The sequence below is a fragment of the Phyllobates terribilis genome, unplaced genomic scaffold (assembly GCF_046119375.1).
Source record: "Phyllobates terribilis strain yellow unplaced genomic scaffold, ASM4611937v1 Scaffold_4__5_contigs__length_816908805, whole genome shotgun sequence".
In the NCBI taxonomy this organism is placed as follows: Eukaryota; Metazoa; Chordata; class Amphibia; order Anura; family Dendrobatidae; genus Phyllobates; species Phyllobates terribilis.
This window is the reverse complement of record NW_027362764.1, coordinates 685,763,515-685,777,336: the sequence shown is the minus strand read 5'-3', so window position 1 is coordinate 685,777,336 and position 13,822 is coordinate 685,763,515. Positions and strand designations below refer to the sequence as shown.

Here is a 13,822-nt window from a genome sequence, read left to right as displayed (position 1 = left end):
CCGGTAGACCCGGGTAGGGTGAGTAGAGCGCGGTTAGTTGCTTTCTAATAGCCTGCAGCCGGGGATTAACTTTTAATGAAAGGGAACAATCCCTTTGACTGTCTGCAGCGAGCCACACCTAAGAAGCGCACTCTCACACACAAGCCAGCATGCACACGTGCTCGCACGTGACAACACCCCCTATCAGCCTCTACAACCTCTCCGTCACTATGCGTCAGACTCTCCTGCCTGTATTATGATTTCAGGGCCCTAGCAGGAATCACCCCCCCCCCTCCCCAATTCCTTCCGCACCTTCCTTGCCTTCCTTGCACTGAGGTTAGCTCTTTGTCAGCCGTCTGGCTTGGTTACACAAGCTTCTTTGCAGAGAAACATGTTACTTCTGCAGGCCCTCGCTAGGCGGCCGGCATCCAAAACCATCCCTGGGCTCCTGCTGAAAGCTTGGCTCCTTCACGGCCCCGGGTGCTTTTTACGCCATCATTTCCACACGGCGAGCTGCGTAGTCAATAAGCACTCCTAGCCGTGGCAAGGAGCTCGGTGTCAGGCCTGCGTGAAGGCAGCGGGGTAGCGTACTTAGCTGCCAACTGGCTCAGAGGCCTTGGGGCTTCCATCATCTAAGTTACTTAAGGTCGGTGTCTAGCAAAGCGCCGTTCCATTCTAGCCGAGCTGGGCAGTAGGGCAAAACGTCATCAAAATGGTCTACAGCACCCGGTGTTCCCAGGAGGTCTCCCATCCAAATACTGTCCGAGCCCAGCCCTGCTTTGCTTCTGAGATCAGACGAGATCAGGCGTATCCAAGGTGGTATGGCCAGTAGACACTGCTTGATTCATCGCCCGGCCAGCCTTTCTCAGGATCGCTTGGTGGCGAGCAATCTGGCCGTGACGGGGCGGGCTCCGAAGGGTCCATGCAAAGGCTGTGCCGTCCCTACAGGTGTGGTTTGTTTAGCAGGGATTCACCCGCCGCATCAGGTGTCTTCAAAAATGTCTCGGCGCAGGGTCTCCTGCAGGCTAAACCCTTCATCGCGGTAATGTGACAGAAAGAGCAAGCTGGACCCGTAACTTGGGGGCGGAGCGAGACGTCCAGGGGTGAATGAAGGAAGAGGGTGAGATGGTTGCCAGTGACTTTGAGCTGCTCTTCAGGGGGGAGGGTCGTGTAGCCTGCAAAGGTCTTCTGCTTGGGGTTACCGGTGGTTGCCTCCAGCCACGCGGGAGACGCTGGTCCTGGTGAAAAGGAGCCTAGTACTAAAAGTAAAGAAGCAACAATGCTGGAGGCCCACGGTGATCAGAAGGATGCTGGTATTTTGCAGAGATGAAATAGCGCAAGAGAGAAAGCAAATGAAAAAAAGAAAAGAGAATGAATGTGTGCACTTGTGAAAGGGAATGGAAAAAAGGCATAGAAGAGAGTACCCCCTGCTTGTGGAAGGAAAGAAAAAGCAAAAGCTTACAGCACCTGGTAGTCCCAGGCAGTCTCCCACCCAAGTACTAACCAGGCCCAACCCTGCTTATCTTCCTAGTTCAGAGGATATCAGGCGTGTTCAGGGTGGTGTGGCCGTAAGCAGAGGCAAGCCTCTCACTTGCTGCTTTTCTACTTTGAAGGCACAGACAAGTCTCTCACTTGCTGCTTTTCTACTTTGAAGTCTGGCTGCCGGATGCCCTTTCCAGTGCTCAGCAAGACCAGGTCCTTTTGTGCTTTCCCTTCACTTCAATTTTTTTGCTGGCTTCCTTAAAAGGTCTTGTAGACACAACGCCCCACTCAGAGCCGCTGAGCTCACTGATCGGCTGCAGCGCTGTCGACGGAACGTCAGCTTCACGGCCAATGCCACAGGCCGGGAGCAGAGGCGAGACTCACCGGTAGATCTGGGTAGGGTGAGTAGAGCGCGGTTAGTTGCTTTCTAATAGCCTGCAGCCGGGGATTAATTTTTAATGAAAGGGAACAATCCCTTTGACTGTCTGCAGCGCGCAACACCTAGGAAGCGCACTCTCACACACAAGCCAGCATGCACACGTGCTCGCACGTGACAACACCTCCTATCTGCCCCTACATCCTCTCCGTCACCATGCGTCAGACTCTCCTGCCTGTTTTATGATTTCAGGGCCCTAGCAGGAATCACCCCCCCCTCCCCAATTCCTTCCGCACCTTCCTTGCCTTCCTTGCACTGAGGTTAGCTCTTTGTCAGCCGTCTGGCTTGGTTACACAAGCTTCTTTGCAGAGAAACATGTTACTTCTGCTGGCCCTCGCTAGCCGGCCGGCATCCAAAACCTTCCCTGGGCACCTGCTGAAAACCTGGCCCCTTCACGGCCCCGGGTGCTTTTAATGCCATCATTTCCACACGGCGAGCTGCGGAGTCAATAAGCACTCCTAGCCGTGGCAAGGAGCTCGGTGTCAGGCCTGCGTGAAGGCGGCGGGGTAGCGTACTTAGCTGCCAACTGGCTCAGAGGCCTTGGGGCTTCCATCATCTAAGTTACTTAAGGTCGGTGTCCGGCAAGGCGCCGTTCCATGCTAGCCGAGCTGGGCAGTAGGGCAAAAAGTCATCAAAATGGTCTACAGCACCCGATGCTTCCAGGAGTTCTCCCATCCAAGTACTGTCCGTGCCCAGCCCTGCTTTGCTTCCGAGATCGGACGAGATCGGGCATATCCAAGGTGGTAAAGCCAGTAGACGCTGCTCGATCCATCGCCCGGCCAGCCTTTCTCAGGATCGCTTGGTGGCGAGCAATCTGGCCGTGACGGGGCGGGCTCCGAAGGGTCCATGCAAAGGCTGTGCCGTCCCTACAGGTGTGGTGTGTTTAGCAGTGATTCACCCGCCGCATCAGGTGTCTTCAAAAATGTCTCGGCGCAGGGTCTCCTGCAGGCTAAACCCTTCATCGCGGTAATGTGACAGAAAGAGCAAGCTGGACCCGTAACTTGGGGGCTGAGCGAGACCTCCAGGGGTGAATGAAGGAAGAGGGTGAGATGGTTGCCAGTGACTTTGAGCTGCTCTTCAGGGGGGAGGGTCGTGTTGCCTACAAAGGTCTTCTGCTTGGGGTTACCGGTGGTTGCCTCCAGCCACCCGGGAGACGCTGGTCCTGGTGAAAAGGAGCCTAGTATTAAAAGTAAATAAGCAACAATGCTGGAGGCCCACGGTGATCAGAAGGATGCTGGTATTTTGCAGAGATGAAATAGCACAAGAGAGAAAGCAAATGAAAAAAAGAAAAGAGAATGAATGTGTGCACTTGTGAAAGGGAATGGAAAAAAGGCATAGAAGAGAGTGCCCCCTGCTGGTGGAAGGAAGGAAAAAGCAAAAGCCTACAGCACCTGGCATTCCCAGGCGGTCTCTGTTAAATGGTTAATTATGGAAATTCATTTGGAATGTTAATCGATAATCATTTTTCTGAGTTCTATGCCTCAGCCATCGTGTCTAGTTGACATGCGCTATTTGTGTGTGTATTTTTGGTTCACTACCATATGTAGAACAGGTGTCCATACGACTGGCTATAAAAGGCCATGGTACAGAAAGGGGGGCTCTCTTGCTCTGCCCACCCCACAAGACACAGAATCTTCATGCTGAGAAGCAGATGACATGTAGGCCTGGACACATGCTGGACAAAGACATGATTTACCAGCCAGGATCCAAGGAAAGATGGGTGAATCTCAACAATTAAGCTAATTATGGACAAATGGACAATTACTTTCTAACTAATTATTGTATGTACCTGCTGCAATCTGATTCTTTTTAATGGACAATCCAAGAATAAATAGATACATTTTTTTATAAGAATATCGTGATATTGATACTTTTAGAAGTCCTCAGTAGAAAAAAATAATACAGGAAGAGTATTATTTTACAATGGTGAGCCAGCCAGTCCTGTTTTTTTGTTTTTTAAATTAAGTAAGTGAATTTCTTCCGTGAACAAGGGGGGAGTCCTGACGAGCTGAACAGCTGTTGTTCACGTGTCAGTAAATTCACTAGTTTGTCACGAGAAGCAGAAAGGACCTACAGACTGAGGAAAGACAGGAAGCAGAGGTACTAACAAGGAACAGAATCACACAGGAAAAGAATCAGACGAACTGAAGACAGGACGTTCTGATAAAGAGAAGCCAAGGAATCTTAAGGTAAGCAAAATATGGATATAATTTCTTCTTTTGCTAAACAAAGTAATATTAATTTCAAAGTTAATGTAGGAGATGACATAGAAGTTTTGTGGCTCAGTTTATACAAAGAATGTGAATTGCAGAATTAACAGTTAACTTCTAAATTGGTAAAAAGAGACAAACAGAAATTGAGAAATATTCTACATTTGGTAGATTTTTTTCATAGTCTTGTGTTAGAGATTTCTAAGCAGGAAAATAGTGTAGAAGTGTCAGACGGTGATACTGATTCTGACTGTAATGTGGAAAATGAACAAGAAGTAAGACCCGTGTCTGTAACTGAAGGTGACCTTGGGTCTGACCAAGAGACGGACATACAGAAACCTGACATGGGAGGAGACATGACTGACATACGAGAAACCGACATACTAGGTGATGTGGGAGGAGACGTGAGTGACGTAGGTGGAACGGACGTACAAGAGCCACTAAAAATATCAGAGAATTCTGGAATTATCCAGGCTCAACTCCAAATTAAAATGAGGAAAAATTTGCTGAAATTACACAAAATCATGCCAAAATATGATGTCAAAATCCATGCCTGTAGAAATTCAGAGACATTTGAGAGCTTCTCTGATAAGTTTGATTTATCCAATGAGGAGAGGAATCAATTATTTAAAATATGGATTCCTGTGACATTGTCCAGACGTTTACATTTAATGCCCTGTGAAAATGACTCTCCTAATGGATGGGAAAATGATTCGGACAGATTAAGATATTTGATTTATTGTGTCACAAAGGATTTTCCCAACATAGAAGATCTGCAGAAACTAAGGATTGGTAGGAAGGAATGTACATATACATTCATTTCCATATTTGAACGGTTGTACAAAGCTCTCATCAAAAATGGAAAAGTACAACATATGATAACAACTTTTGTACAAAAATTCAAATTCCTAAATTCAGTTTCCCAAGTTATGGCATCACAAAAAAATTCATTATTTGAATGTCCGCAGATGCTGGATTTTGTTAGAAAACATGAGAATCGTGAAAAGAAAATAAATCAAGCTAAATTTATAAAACCAGGAAAGGTAAAATCTTACCAAAAGCCAATATCAAACTCTCCTAGACTGAGTCATCCCCATAGTGAACTCTATCAAATACGCAGAAGATTTCATATATGTTATAAGCCATATCAGCCAGTGCAAAGATCCATCTCTCCACAGAATGAGTTAATTCTCAGTCAGAACTGTGATTCTCTAAAAAGGAAAATGGCTGAAACTGATGGACAGAGACAGGTGAGACGACCAACTCACAGTGACGTCAAGGAATGTGGACAGAAGAACAGGCAGTTCTCTGAGGTTTTGAAGGATAGAAAAATGTCTTTCCTAAATAGGGCGTTCCTGGAGATATTTGAGAGAGACAGAAGATTTGGTTTAGGGAGTGGCTAAGGAAAAACTGTAATTATAATGTTGTATCAAAATTTAATACAATGTCTCAATATTTATTTATAATCTTATACAGTAAAATTGTAGTTACATAGTTTCTAATAGTTCATATATATATATATATATATATATATATATATATATATACACTTGTCTAAGTAGAGATTGCGTATAATTGTATTTATATATACGTTTATAAAATATATATATATATTAATTAATAAATTAGAACTTCATATATATAAATTTAAGTAGCAATATTTTGAATTACATTAGAACCAACCAATATATGTATAAGATATTTAAATAATTCTGTTTCTGTATGAATTTGATATTTAATTTTATTTTCTTATATTTCCTTAGAGTTTTCATTCCAAAGCAGGATTTGATCAAAGAACTCTAAAAATGGATTTATTTCTTTATTCACACAGGAAGTGAAAAAATTGCATGATTTTATGTGTATAACATTTTAAAATAATAAGAATATATCTAGTTGAACTATAATATATATGTAATACTTATTAATTCTTTTGTGTTGCTAATATTTTCTGTGCATGAAGTGTTCGTGCAAATTAAAGTAGCTTTACAGCATGACGTGTGACAGCTGCGGCCTTTGAACTTTGAGCTAATAGTATAGGATCCCATTCATTCTATTTTCAACTGATGTAACTTAAGACCAGGCAGCTAGTGAAAAAAGAATCTAAGACAAGAGTTTTTTCAAGTGTCTGAAATTCCAGTGACTTACTCTCATATTATATAATATGTACTTGGGGAATATTCAAAGAAATATAGAGATATTCAATTGATATGGCAATGCGCATTAATAAATTGGGATACAACAATTTTGGGTTAAATATATATATATATATCTAAAACTTCATATGTGGAATGTTTGAGTTGAACAGATCTGTGAATGTCAGAGTGAAGGTGACAGATGAGTAAATCAGCAGCTGCTAAGTGTGATTGATGTGACAGAGGCCTCGTATGTTTGTATGTTTGAAAAAAAAAAAATTTTCTTTATGTGAAGGTACAAAAATATATTTAATTCTGAGGAAATTATAATACATAATTAGGTATTATCTACATATATATATTTCTATATTTCTTTAATAATTATTATTTCTTGATTTAACTAATAGTGGATAAGGGCAACCACACATCAAAATGGTTTACAAAGCCAACTTATATTTAGAATAATTTTCCACATGATAATATTCTTGAATAACTATAATATTATTTTTAATGGTTACCTAAATAGGTACACACCTCTCTTTAGTCAAATCTATGCTACTCATCGATATGAAATTTATGCACAATATTTCTAGAAGAATAATTATTTTTAATTTGGTTCTGATATATACATAAATTTTATAAAATAATATTTTTGGTATTAAGGGGGAAAATGTGTTTTTGATCCTGATTACATAATCACTTTTGATCAATACTTATTTTCCACACATTTTAATAAAGAAGAAATAATAATAAGGTACTATGGTATAATTAAGAAGGGTATTACATGCAAAGTTGCATAATTTAATATTTTTTGGTGGTACAAGGTTAGGACAAATATGAAATCATCCAGATAATGGAGATATAAGGGTATTTTTTATGGAGAATATAATTACTCTGCATTTGTCATTAAAATTTAAAGGCCTTATTTTTATTTTTATTCTTATTTTTACTCTTAATTTTATTTTTCATTTTTAAAATTTTATTCTTACTTTATACTTCTTATTTTTCTATTTTTTCATTTTTTAATTCTCATTTGATTTTATTTGAGTTCAATATCTCAATTGAGAAAACACATTAATATTTAATAAAGTAATGTCTAATACAAGAGTATAGCTTCATTAAATATATATTGCTAAGGAAAAAAATGTTTACATTTTCTGAGTAAACACAACAATTCATTCATTCATTTATTCATTCATTCATTCATTCATACATTCATATATTTATTCATTTTGGTTCAGGAGTATACATTCTTTGATATTATTGGTTTAATAAAGATATAAAAACTTGTTTTTTCAAAATACACTGACACCTATGGGTTGGAAAAGGTAATTACACCTATGACATAAAAATGTTCTATCATATGGAGAACATGATTGATAATGAATTATTATCTATTATTGTTTATTATTCCAAACATAATTTATTTTAATATTTTGATAATAATTAGATGGATATTACTGATTGCTATGGTACGCTGTGATATTATAGGTTAGGAAAAACTGCCAGATTTGGTATCAGATTAGGGAATGAAGACTTCAATCAAGACATCGCAATTATGAATTCTATCTTAATAAAGACTTTTAATTTTTATAAATCAAAGAGATTCTCAAAAGTTACAAGAAGAAGCAACTGATATCCGGACGTCTCAGAAGGTAACAGGTGTGAATGCTGAGTGTTATAATAGACTGTGTCCATTACATACAATACAATTCACACCACTGATCACCAGGACGGCAGAGGACAATGATCCTATATGTACTGTGTTGTGTTCAAGTTTCATCACGTTCCAGTGGTTTCTTATCACCTGCAACGCTTCAATGAAAGCTGGTGAACAGGTAATACCAGGCATTTGTGTCCTGTATATAAAGGACTGAGTACTGGTTATGGTGCTATATAAAGCAGGAAAGTGTCAAGTTAACCCTTGCTTTACTGACCAAAGATGTCACATCTATTCCAAAAGTGACACGAGACCAGTGCGGACACACGGAAGATTCCAAAGACGATCCAACGTAAGTCCAGGTGACACTGCACAGATATTAAAGCTACATTTCATCCATGGACTTTGTTTTCTTATCAACTGACACACATGATCTTTCTAATAAAGAGTACAGTTTATGGACTGAACAATAATGAACACAATTATGGACTGTACAATATCTAGATGCTGTAATTTATTTCAAAGGAGTTTTCATCTAAAGACTGTGTTATAAAAGAACCAAGAAGAAGACGAGACGACGACCCGATGACATCAGATGATGACGATTGAACCCGCGATTGCTTCAATTTAGATATAGGGAAGTATAATTATACATATTAAATGAATATTAGTCACGGCTTACCATAACATGAATTCACATCATTATATAACAATAATCCGATATTGATACTATTATTACTATTATTTTTATTATGGAAATTTTATGATATTGCCAAGGAAGAAGGAAAGAAAAAATGATTGATGAATGTATCTTCTTTTGAGAAATTTCAGTTAAAGTCCTTTTATTCTCAAAAAAGGGGGAAATGTTAAATGGTTAATTATGGAAATTCATTTGGAATGTTAATCAATAATCATTTTTCTGAGTTCTATGCCTCAGCCATCGTGTCTAGTTGACATGCGCTATTTGTGTGTGTATTTTTGGTTCACTACCATATGTAGAACAGGTGTGCCATACGACTGGCTATAAAAGCCCATGGTACAGAAAGGGGGGGCTCTCTTGCTCTGCCCACCCCACAAGACACAGAATCTTTATGCTGAGAAGGAGATGACATGTAGGCCTGGACACATGCTGGACAAAGACATGATTTACCAGCCAGGATCCAAGGAAAGATGGGTGAATCTCAACAATTAAGCTAATTATGGACAAATGGACAATTACTTTATAACTAATTATTGTATGTAACTGCTGCAATCTGATTCTTTTTAATGGACAATCCAAGAATAAATAGATACATTTTTTTATAAGAGTATCGTGATATTGATACTTTGAGAAGTCCTCAGTAGAACAAAATAATACAAAAAGATTATTATTTTACAGTCTCCCATCCAAGTACTAACCAAGCCCGACTCTGCTTAGCTTCCGACATCAGATGACATCGGGCGTGTTCAGGGTGGTGTGGCCGTAGACGGAGACTAGCCTCTCAATTGCTGCTTTTCTACTTTGACGTCTGGCTGCCGGCTGCCCTTTCCAGTGCTCAGCAAGACCAGGTCCTTTTGTGCTTTCCCTTCTCTTCAATTTTTTTGCTGGCTTCCTTAAAAGGTCTTGTAGACACAACGCCCCACTCAGAGCCACTGAGCTCACTGATCGACTGCAGCGCTGTCGACGGAACGTCAGCTTCACGACCAATGCCACAGGCCGGGAGCAGAGGCGGGACTCACCGGTAGACCCGGGTAGGGTGAGTAGAGCGCGGTTAGTTGCTTTCTAATAGCCTGCAGCCGGGGATTAACTTTTAATGAAAGGGAACAATCCCTTTGACTGTCTGCAGCGCGCCACACCTAGGAAGCGCACTCTCACACACAAGCCAGCATGCACACGTGTTCGCACGTGACAACACCCCCTATCTGCCCCTACAACCTCTCCGTCACCATGCGTCAAACTCTCCTGCCTGTTTTATGATTTCAGGGCCCTATCAGGAATCACCCACCCCCCCCTCCCCAATTCCTTCCGCACCTTCCTTGCCTTCCTTGCACTGAGGTTAGCTCTTTGGCAGCCGTCTGGCTTGGTTACACAAGCTTCTTTGCAGAGATACATGTTAATTCTGCTGGCCCTCGCTAGGCGGCCGGCATCCAAAACCTTCCCTGGGCACCTGCTGAAAGCCTGGCCCCTTCACGGCCCCGGGTGCTTTTAACGCCATCATTTCCACACGGCGAGCTGCGGAGTCAATAAGCACTCCTAGCCGTGACAAGGAGCTCGGTGTCAGGCCTGCGTGAAGGCGGTGGGGTAGCGTACTTAGCTGCCAACTGGCTCAGAGGCCTTGGGGCTTCCATCATCTAAGTTACTTAAGGTCGGTGTCCGGCAAGGCGCCGTTCCATGCTAGCCGAGCTGGGCAGTAGGGCAAAACGTTATCAAAATGGTCTACAGCACCCAGTGTTCCCAGGAGGTCTCCCATCCAAGTACTGTCTGAGCCCAGCCCTGCTTTGTTTCCGAGATCAGACGAAATCGGGCGTATCCAAGGTGGTATGGCCAGTAGACGCTGCTCGATCCATCGCCCGGCCAGCCTTTCTCAGGATCACTTGGTGGCGAGCAATCTGGCCGTGACGGGGCGGGCTCCGAAGGGTCCATGCAAAGTCTGTGCCGTCCCTACAGGTGTGGTTTGTTTAGCAGTGATTCACCCGCCGCATCAGGTGTCTTCAAAAATGTCTCGGCGCAGGGTCTCCTGCAGGCTAAACCCTTCATCACGGTAATGTGACAGAAAGAGCAAGCTGGACCCGTAACTTGGGGGCGGAGCGAGACGTCCAGGGGTGAATGAAGGAAGAGGGTGAGATGGTTGCCAGTGACATTGAGCTGCTCTTCAGGGGGGAGGGTCGTGTTGCCTGCAAAGGTCTTCTGCTTGGGGTTACCGGTGGTTGCCTCCAGCCACGCGGGAGACGCTGGTCCTGGTGAAAAGGAGCCTAGTATTAAAAGTAAAGAAGCAAAAATGCTGAAGGCCCACGGTGATCAGAAGGATGCTGGTATTTTGCAGAGATGAAATAGCTCAAGAGAGAAAGCAAATGAAAAAAAGAAAAGAGAATGAATGTGTGCACTTGTGAAAGGGAATGGAAAAAGGGCATAGAAGAGAGTGCCCCCTGCTGGTGGAAGGAAGGAAAAAGCAAAAGCCTACAGCACCTGGCATTCCCAGGCGGTCTCTGTTAAATGGTTAATTATGGAAATTCATTTGGAATGTTAATCGATAATCATTTTTCTGAGTTCTATGCCTCAGCCATCGTGTCTAGTTGACATGCCGTATTTGTGTGTGTATTTTTGGTTCACTACCATATGTGGAACAGGTGTGCCATACGACTGGCTATAAAAGCCCATGGTACAGAAAGGGGGGGCTCTCTTGCTCTACCCACCCCACAGGACACATAATCTTCATGCTGAGAAGCAGATGACATGTAGGCCTGGACACATGCTGGACAAAGACATGATTTACCAGCCAGGATCCAAGGAAAGATGGGTGAATCTCAACAATTAAGCTAATTATGGACAAATGGACAATTACTTTCTAACTAATTATTGTATGTACCTGCTGCAATCTGATTCTTTTTAATGGACAATCCAAGAATAAATAGATACATATTTTTATAAGAATATCGTGATATTGATACTTTGAGAAGTCCTCAGTAGAAAAAAATAATACAGGAAGAGTATTATTTTACAATGGTGAGCCAGCCAGTCCTGTTTTTTTGTTTTTTAAATTAAGTAAGTGAATTTCTTCCGTGAACAAGGGGGTAGTCCTGACGAGCTGAACAGCTGTTGTTCACGTGTCAGTAAATTCACTAGTTTGTCACGAGAAGCAGAAAGGACCTACAGACTGAGGAAAGACAGGAAGCAGAGGTACTAACAAGGAACAGAATCACACAGGAAAAGAATCAGACGAACTGAAGACAGGACGTGCTGATAAAGAGAAGCCAAGGAATCTTAAGGTAAGCAAAATATGGATATAATTTCTTCTTTTGCTAAACAAAGTAATATTAATTTCAAAGTTAATGTAGGAGATGACATAGAAGTTTTGTGGCTCAGTTTATACAAAGAATGTGAATTGCAGAATTTACAGTTAACTTCTAAATTGGTAAAAAGAGACAAACAGAAATTGAGAAATATTCTACATTTGGTAGATTTTTTTCATAGTCTTGTGTTAGAGATTTCTAAGCAGGAAAATAGTGTAGAAGTGTCAGACGGTGATACTGATTCTGACTGTAATGTGGAAAATGAACAAGAAGTAAGACCCGTATCTGTAACTGAAGGTGACCTTGGGTCTGACCAAGAGACGGACATACAGAAACCTGACATGGGAGGAGACATGACTGACATACGAGAAACCGACATACTAGGTGATGTGGGAGGAGACGTGAGTGACGTAGGAGGAACGGACGTACAAGAGCCACTAAAAATATCAGAGAATTCTGGAATTACCCAGGCTCAACTCCAAATTAAAATGAGGAAAAATTTGCTGAAATTATACAAAATCATGCCAAAATATGATGTCAAAATCCATGCCTGTAGAAATTCAGAGACATTTGAGAGCTTCTCTGATAAGTTTGATTTATCCAATGAGGAGAGGAATCAATTATTTAAAATATGGATTCCTGTGACATTGTCCAGACGTTTACATTTAATGCCCTGTGAAAATGACTCTCCTAATGGATGGGAAAATGATTCGGACAGATTAAGATATTTGATTTATTGTGTCACAAAGGATTTTCCCAACATAGAAGATCTGCAGAAACTAAGGATTGGTAGGAAGGAATGTACATATACATTCATGTCCATATTTGAATGGTTGTACAAAGCTCTCATCAAAAATGGAAAAGTACAACATATGATAACAACTTTTGTACAAAAATTCAAATTCCTAAATTCAGTTTCCCAAGTTATGACATCACAAAAAAATTCATTATTTGAATGTGCGCAGATGCTGGATTTTGTTAGAAAACATGAGAATCGTGAAAAGAAAATAAATCAAGCTAAATTTATAAAACCAGGAAAGGTAAAATCTTTCCAAAAGCCAATATCAAACTCTCCTAGACTGAGTCATCCCCATAGTGAACTCTATCAAATACGCAGAAGATTTCAAATATGTTATAAGCCATATCAGCCAGTGCAAAGATCCATCTCTCCACAGAATGAGTTAATTCTCAGTCAGAACTGTGATTCTCTAAAAAGGAAAATGGCTGAAACTGATGGACAGAGACAGGTGAGACGACCAACTCACAGTGACGTCATGGAATGTGGACAGAAGAACAGGCAGTTCTCTGAGGTTTTGAAGGATAGAAAAATGTCTTTCCTAAATAGGGCGTTCCTGGAGATATTTGAGAGAGACAGAAGATTTGGTTTAGGGAGTGGCTAAGGAAAAACTGTAATTATAATGTTGTATCAAAATGTAATACAATGTCTCAATATTTATTTATAATCTTATACAGTAAAATTGTAGTTACATAGTTTCTAATAGTTCATATATATATATATATATATATATATATATATATATATATATATACACTTGTCTAAGTAGAGATTGCGTATAACTGTATTTATATATACGTTTATAAAATATATAAATATATATTAATTAATAAATTAGAACTTCATATATATAAATTTAAGTAGCAATATTTTGAATTACATTAGAACCAACCAATATATGTATAAGATATTTACATAATTCTGTTTCTGTATGAATTTGATATTTAATTTTATTTTCTTATATTTCCTTAGAGTTTTCATTCCAAAGCAGGATTTGATCAAAGAACTCTAAAATGGATTTATTTCTTTATTCACACAGGAAGTGAAAAAATTGCATGATTTTGTTATGCACACGCCCGGGCTAAGCGGCGTGTGCGTGTGATTGGTAGTGATTCCACTGGACCGTGCCGGAGAGTG

The 13,822-nt window shown here is 40.8% G+C and overlaps 4 pseudogenes; all 4 read right to left on the bottom strand.

Moving 5' to 3' along the window:
- Positions 1–693: 693 nt before the first annotated feature.
- On the bottom strand, positions 694–813 carry LOC141267303 (5S ribosomal RNA; annotated as a pseudogene).
- A 621-nt stretch (positions 814–1,434) lies between these two features.
- On the bottom strand, positions 1,435–1,553 carry LOC141268724 (5S ribosomal RNA; annotated as a pseudogene).
- Positions 1,554–2,535: 982 nt separating this feature from the next.
- Positions 2,536–2,655, bottom strand: LOC141270087 (5S ribosomal RNA; annotated as a pseudogene).
- Positions 2,656–10,312: 7,657 nt separating this feature from the next.
- LOC141268001 (5S ribosomal RNA) lies at positions 10,313–10,432 on the bottom strand (annotated as a pseudogene).
- Positions 10,433–13,822: the final 3,390 nt, after the last annotated feature.